Raw genomic sequence first — 7,361 nt, forward strand, 5'->3', positions numbered from 1 at the left:
ACGTGAAAAAAAAGTAAGAGGAAGAGAAGGGAAAAAAAGGTGGAAATGGGTTTAAAAGTGATTTCGGCGGAGAAATATATATATATATATATATATATATATATATATATATATATATATATGCGCACACACACACATAGATATAAACGTATTCTCCGTTGAGATATTGCAGCCGCTGCTGTGTCCAGGCCCAGGAGCCTTAGCACTGTGCTGTGATGTCACTCAATACCACTGACATCACTAGGTGTAAACAACATCTCTCCTTTGCTGTGTATGTGACTATGGAGCTGTTTGGTGATGTCGTCTATTACGGCCTTCATAGAAGCAACAGGAGATTGTTGCATCCATCTTGAACCCTCAGAACTACAGTGCTATGATGTCACTCACTTCCACAGGCCTTGCAGAGTGTAAACAACAACAACCCAGCTTTGTTGTGTATGTAACCATAGGGATTTGTGATGTCACCTAGAACCTTCACAGCAGCGACAGCTTTATGAGGAGCATCAGCACTGCTCTGCCTGAGCAGAACCATCACCGCCATAGGTTGTCAAATAACCCGGATTTAACCCACACAGGTAAGTCCAATGGGGTGCAGGCATGTCCTCTATGCTTACAGCTTCCCGTGGGTGTTGGTTTGATACCGTTTGGGGACAGCCAAGGAGGCATCTGCAGGCAACAAAGGTAGGTGTGTGCTTGTGTGTGTGTTTCCTATGCAGATCCTAAGCCCAGTGTCACATGCAAGTAGGAGGAGTAAGAAGGGTTCCTGGCAAATCCGGGTTATGGATTGCATTTAAAAAGGCCCCGTGGGAGTGCAATGGGCCCCTGTCTTGCTGCTTAGCAATAATGGTATGGGTTTAGGTTCTGCTGTGTGTACTGGTGGTTGACTGCCCCCCAGCCCAGAGTGTGCATGGAAAATTGTCTGGCAGCCTCCCTGACAGCAAGCAGTGATAGTGCCCATGAAGGGGACCTTGTTGGGCCCGCCCCTTTCACGGTTATCGCTTCTCGGCCTTTTGGCTAAGATCAAGTGCAGTATCTGTTCTTATCAGTTTAATATCTGATACGTCCCCTATCTGGGGACCATATATTAAATGGATTTTTGAGAACGGGGGCCGATTTCGAAGCTTGCTTCCGTCGCCCTATGCATTGACCCGATATGGCAGTATCTTCGGGTACAGTGCACCACCCCCTTACAGGGTTAAAAAGAAAGATTCCTACTTTCATTGCTACCTGCTTGCTGGCTAGCCAGCTAGCCAGCCCTGTGGGCCTTGCTGCTGCTGCAGCCAAAAAACAAAAGGTGGTGCTGCTGCTGCTTCTGCTGCTTCTGCTTCTGCTTGTGTCTGGCCCCTGTTGGAGCGTCCAGGCACAGGACTTCTGCTGCTGCTGACTAAATGGCCTCCTTAATTGGATCATTTGAGTAGCCAGCACACCTGTGCAGGTAGGGCATGACATGATAGGCAGCTGCCTTGATAGCGGGTGGGTGCTGAATGTTCCTAATTGACAAAATAAGATTAATGCTTATGAAGAAATATAAAATCTCATCCCTTCCCCAATATCGCGCCACACCCCTACCCCTTAATTCCCTGGTTGAACTTGATGGACATATGTCTTTTTTCGACCGTACTAACTATGTAACTATGTAACATAACATGGGGGGGGGGGGGTCTCCTGGCTGTTCACACAGGTGTGTCATTGCTGTACATTGACCATGCATTGCTTCTGTGGTATTGCAAAGGCAAAGACAAATGCTTCCAGCCATCCATTGCACTAATGGATTGGTCATCAGCTGGCTGTCTATGTCCCGCATCAATATAGACCAAAGTACAGAGGGTTAGGCTATGCTATTGTGCACCTACCTGATGCATCAGAAGGTGCGAGGCCCTTGCTAAATTCTGTGCACAGACTTTGAGATCTATGCTTTAGACTGTATCTAAACCTGCTCCAACATGGACTGACATTCTGGCCTACTTTCAGCCGATGCGACTTGTCTGTCGCTGAACAGTCGCTTTTTATGTATTCAGCACCTATGTATAATGTTGTAAAAATGCTCTAGAAGCTAAAGTCGCAGAAATGTCACACATATTTGGCCTGCAACTTTCTGTGCGACAAATTCAGACAGGAAAAATCAGTATAAATCCTTAGAAAATTATCCCCCAGTGTCTCCATCTGCTGGCGGTATTGAATAAGCATTGCTGCACTGATGGGGTATGCATTAGACGAAAAAAAAGAAGAAAAAGAAGAATAATACGCCCAGAAAAGAGGCGAAAAGGAGAAAAACGTAAAAAAACGTGAAAAAAAAGTAAGAGGAAGAGAAGGGAAAAAAAGGTGGAAATGGGTTTAAAAGTGATTTCGGCGGAGAATATATATATATATATATATATATATATATATATATATATATATATATATATATATATGCGCACACACACACATAGATATAAACGTATTCTCCGTTGAGATATTGCAGCCGCTGCTGTGTCCAGGCCCAGGAGCCTTAGCACTGTGCTGTGATGTCACTCAATACCACTGACATCACTAGGTGTAAACAACATCTCTCCTTTGCTGTGTATGTGACTATGGAGCTGTTTGGTGATGTCGTCTATTACGGCCTTCATAGAAGCAACAGGAGATTGTTGCATCCATCTTGAACCCTCAGAACTACAGTGCTATGATGTCACTCACTTCCACAGGCCTTGCAGAGTGTAAACAACAACAACCCAGCTTTGTTGTGTATGTAACCATAGGGATTTGTGATGTCACCTAGAACCTTCACAGCAGCGACAGCTTTATGAGGAGCATCAGCACTGCTCTGCCTGAGCAGAACCATCACCGCCATAGGTTGTCAAATAACCCGGATTTAACCCACACAGGTAAGTCCAATGGGGTGCAGGCATGTCCTCTATGCTTACAGCTTCCCGTGGGTGTTGGTTTGATACCGTTTGGGGACAGCCAAGGAGGCATCTGCAGGCAACAAAGGTAGGTGTGTGCTTGTGTGTGTGTTTCCTATGCAGATCCTAAGCCCAGTGTCACATGCAAGTAGGAGGAGTAAGAAGGGTTCCTGGCAAATCCGGGTTATGGATTGCATTTAAAAAGGCCCCGTGGGAGTGCAATGGGCCCCTGTCTTGCTGCTTAGCAATAATGGTATGGGTTTAGGTTCTGCTGTGTGTACTGGTGGTTGACTGCCCCCCAGCCCAGAGTGTGCATGGAAAATTGTCTGGCAGCCTCCCTGACAGCAAGCAGTGATAGTGCCCATGAAGGGGACCTTGTTGGGCCCGCCCCTTTCACGGTTATCGCTTCTCGGCCTTTTGGCTAAGATCAAGTGTAGTATCTGTTCTTATCAGTTTTTCATGCCGGTGTATAGTAACGCCGGTATGGGGCTGGTGGGGATGGGTGCTGCATGGAGGAGCAGGTGTACCAGGGCTTTCCGGGGCTGGTTCTGAGGAATCAGCTCGACGGCTGCCCCGATGTGACCTGTTCCCTCCGGGTCTCGCCATGAGGCTGAGAGGGTCTAGAGCCGAGGTACTTTGTGCCTCGGGGAGTGGTGACCCCGAGGTGCCGAAACTCACTGGGAGAATAGGCTCACTGAGTTGAAGCACGGGCACCATAATCTCTTCACCTTGTGGCACTCACCTCTTGATTCCCGGCCTTCTGGCTAGGATCAGAGAAATTTTTATAGATCCGGCCGGATGTCCGGGCAGTATATCTGCACACATTCACTTATTTATTTCTTTTTTTTTTTGTCTCACTGTGTCACTTTTTGCGTGTTGTGTGTTCACAGGATTGGTCAGGATGCGGTAGCCCTTCTGGGTGTCCCTCCTGGCGGTCTAGGGGAGGTGTGTGTGGCCATTAGGTTCCGCACCTCCCTGCAAACACCCCGGGTACTCCTGCTTTGGCAGGGTACCTACCGTAATCGGCTCTGCGGGCAGATACCTTGGCTAACGCCAAGGGGGATGCCGGGAGCATTTGTGGTCCCCTAGTAGCTTCGGCGAAAAGGGACATCGAACCTGGAACCTCGCAGGTACCTTTTGGTCCGGAGGCGAAGGGTAAGGTTTGTTGGGGGGCCTCTCTCCTATCGGAGAAGGGCTTGCGATAGACCGCATCCTTTGTGCACGTTTTTTTTAGTGTAACACGTTTGCACTTTTTCTTGCACTTTGGGTGAATCGAAAGCACGTTCCTCGGCTTTAAAAAAAAAAAAAAAAAAAAAAAAATCTGTTCTTATCAGTTTAATATCTGATACGTCCCCTATCTGGGGACCATATATTAAATGGATTTTTGAGAACGGGGGCCGATTTCGAAGCTTGCTTCCGTTGCCCTATGCATTGACCCGATATGGCAGTATCTTCGGGTACAGTGCACCACCCCCTTACAGGGTTAAAAAGAAAGATTCCTACTTTCATTGCTACCTGCTTGCTGGCTAGCCAGCTAGCCAGCCCTGTGGGCCTTGCTGCTGCTGCAGCCAAAAAACAAAAGGTGGTGCTGCTGCTGCTTCTGCTGCTTCTGCTGCTTCTGCTTCTGCTTGTGTCTGGCCCCTGTTGGAGCGTCCAGGCACAGGACTTCTGCTGCTGCTGACTAAATGGCCTCCTTAATTGGATCATTTGAGTAGCCAGCACACCTGTGCAGGTAGGGCATGACATGATAGGCAGCTGCCTTGATAGCGGGTGGGTGCTGAATGTTCCTAATTGACAAAATAAGATTAATGCTTATGAAGAAATATAAAATCTCATCCCTTCCCCAATATCGCGCCACACCCCTACCCCTTAATTCCCTGGTTGAACTTGATGGACATATGTCTTTTTTCGACCGTACTAACTATGTAACTATGTAACATAACATGGGGGGGGGGGGGTCTCCTGGCTGTTCACACAGGTGTGTCATTGCTGTACATTGACCATGCATTGCTTCTGTGGTATTGCAAAGGCAAAGACAAATGCTTCCAGCCATCCATTGCACTAATGGATTGGTCATCAGCTGGCTGTCTATGTCCCGCATCAATATAGACCAAAGTACAGAGGGTTAGGCTATGCTATTGTGCACCTACCTGATGCATCAGAAGGTGCGAGGCCCTTGCTAAATTCTGTGCACAGACTTTGAGATCTATGCTTTAGACTGTATCTAAACCTGCTCCAACATGGACTGACATTCTGGCCTACTTTCAGCCGATGCGACTTGTCTGTCGCTGAACAGTCGCTTTTTATGTATTCAGCACCTATGTATAATGTTGTAAAAATGCTCTAGAAGCTAAAGTCGCAGAAATGTCACACATATTTGGCCTGCAACTTTCTGTGCGACAAATTCAGACAGGAAAAATCAGTATAAATCCTTAGAAAATTATCCCCCAGTGTCTCCATCTGCTGGCGGTATTGAATAAGCATTGCTGCACTGATGGGGTATGCATTAGACGAAAAAAAAGAAGAAAAAGAAGAATAATACGCCCAGAAAAGAGGCGAAAAGGAGAAAAACGTAAAAAAACGTGAAAAAAAAGTAAGAGGAAGAGAAGGGAAAAAAAGGTGGAAATGGGTTTAAAAGTGATTTCGGCGGAGAAATATATATATATATATATATATATATATATATATATATATATATATGCGCACACACACACATAGATATAAACGTATTCTCCGTTGAGATATTGCAGCCGCTGCTGTGTCCAGGCCCAGGAGCCTTAGCACTGTGCTGTGATGTCACTCAATACCACTGACATCACTAGGTGTAAACAACATCTCTCCTTTGCTGTGTATGTGACTATGGAGCTGTTTGGTGATGTCGTCTATTACGGCCTTCATAGAAGCAACAGGAGATTGTTGCATCCATCTTGAACCCTCAGAACTACAGTGCTATGATGTCACTCACTTCCACAGGCCTTGCAGAGTGTAAACAACAACAACCCAGCTTTGTTGTGTATGTAACCATAGGGATTTGTGATGTCACCTAGAACCTTCACAGCAGCGACAGCTTTATGAGGAGCATCAGCACTGCTCTGCCTGAGCAGAACCATCACCGCCATAGGTTGTCAAATAACCCGGATTTAACCCACACAGGTAAGTCCAATGGGGTGCAGGCATGTCCTCTATGCTTACAGCTTCCCGTGGGTGTTGGTTTGATACCGTTTGGGGACAGCCAAGGAGGCATCTGCAGGCAACAAAGGTAGGTGTGTGCTTGTGTGTGTGTTTCCTATGCAGATCCTAAGCCCAGTGTCACATGCAAGTAGGAGGAGTAAGAAGGGTTCCTGGCAAATCCGGGTTATGGATTGCATTTAAAAAGGCCCCGTGGGAGTGCAATGGGCCCCTGTCTTGCTGCTTAGCAATAATGGTATGGGTTTAGGTTCTGCTGTGTGTACTGGTGGTTGACTGCCCCCCAGCCCAGAGTGTGCATGGAAAATTGTCTGGCAGCCTCCCTGACAGCAAGCAGTGATAGTGCCCATGAAGGGGACCTTGTTGGGCCCGCCCCTTTCACGGTTATCGCTTCTCGGCCTTTTGGCTAAGATCAAGTGTAGTATCTGTTCTTATCAGTTTAATATCTGATACGTCCCCTATCTGGGGACCATATATTAAATGGATTTTTGAGAACGGGGGCCGATTTCGAAGCTTGCTTCCGTCGCCCTATGCATTGACCCGATATGGCAGTATCTTCGGGTACAGTGCACCACCCCCTTACAGGGTTAAAAAGAAAGATTCCTACTTTCATTGCTACCTGCTTGCTGGCTAGCCAGCTAGCCAGCCCTGTGGGCCTTGCTGCTGCTGCAGCCAAAAAACAAAAGGTGGTGCTGCTGCTGCATCTGCTGCTTCTGCTTCTGCTTGTGTCTGGCCCCTGTTGGAGCGTCCAGGCACAGGACTTCTGCTGCTGCTGACTAAATGGCCTCCTTAATTGGATCATTTGAGTAGCCAGCACACCTGTGCAGGTAGGGCATGACATGATAGGCAGCTGCCTTGATAGCGGGTGGGTGCTGAATGTTCCTAATTGACAAAATAAGATTAATGCTTATGAAGAAATATAAAATCTCATCCCTTCCCCAATATCGCGCCACACCCCTACCCCTTAATTCCCTGGTTGAACTTGATGGACATATGTCTTTTTTCGACCGTACTAACTATGTAACTATGTAACATAACATGGGGGGGGGGGTCTCCTGGCTGTTCACACAGGTGTGTCATTGCTGTACATTGACCATGCATTGCTTCTGTGGTATTGCAAAGGCAAAGACAAATGCTTCCAGCCATCCATTGCACTAATGGATTGGTCATCAGCTGGCTGTCTATGTCCCGCATCAATATAGACCAAAGTACAGAGGGTTAGGCTATGCTATTGTGCACCTACCTGATGCATCAGAAGGTGCGAGGCCCTTGCTAAATTCTGTGCACAGA

General features: G+C 47.1%; 3 non-coding genes and 1 pseudogene across 3 annotated transcripts; all 4 read left to right on the forward strand.

Moving 5' to 3' along the window:
* Positions 1–994: 994 nt before the first annotated feature.
* Positions 995–1,185, forward strand: LOC130325835 (U2 spliceosomal RNA). The gene has a single exon (XR_008870572.1). It is a non-coding gene; the product is annotated as a U2 spliceosomal RNA (small nuclear RNA).
* A 2,101-nt stretch (positions 1,186–3,286) lies between these two features.
* On the forward strand, positions 3,287–3,396 carry LOC130325838 (U2 spliceosomal RNA; annotated as a pseudogene).
* A 775-nt stretch (positions 3,397–4,171) lies between these two features.
* LOC130325836 (U2 spliceosomal RNA) lies at positions 4,172–4,358 on the forward strand. Its single transcript, XR_008870573.1, has one exon. It is a non-coding gene; the product is annotated as a U2 spliceosomal RNA (small nuclear RNA).
* Positions 4,359–6,457: 2,099 nt separating this feature from the next.
* On the forward strand, positions 6,458–6,648 carry LOC130325833 (U2 spliceosomal RNA). The gene has a single exon (XR_008870570.1). It is a non-coding gene; the product is annotated as a U2 spliceosomal RNA (small nuclear RNA).
* Positions 6,649–7,361: the final 713 nt, after the last annotated feature.

The sequence above is a fragment of the Hyla sarda genome, unplaced genomic scaffold (assembly GCF_029499605.1).
Source record: "Hyla sarda isolate aHylSar1 unplaced genomic scaffold, aHylSar1.hap1 scaffold_2760, whole genome shotgun sequence".
NCBI lineage: Eukaryota > Metazoa > Chordata > Amphibia > Anura > Hylidae > Hyla > Hyla sarda.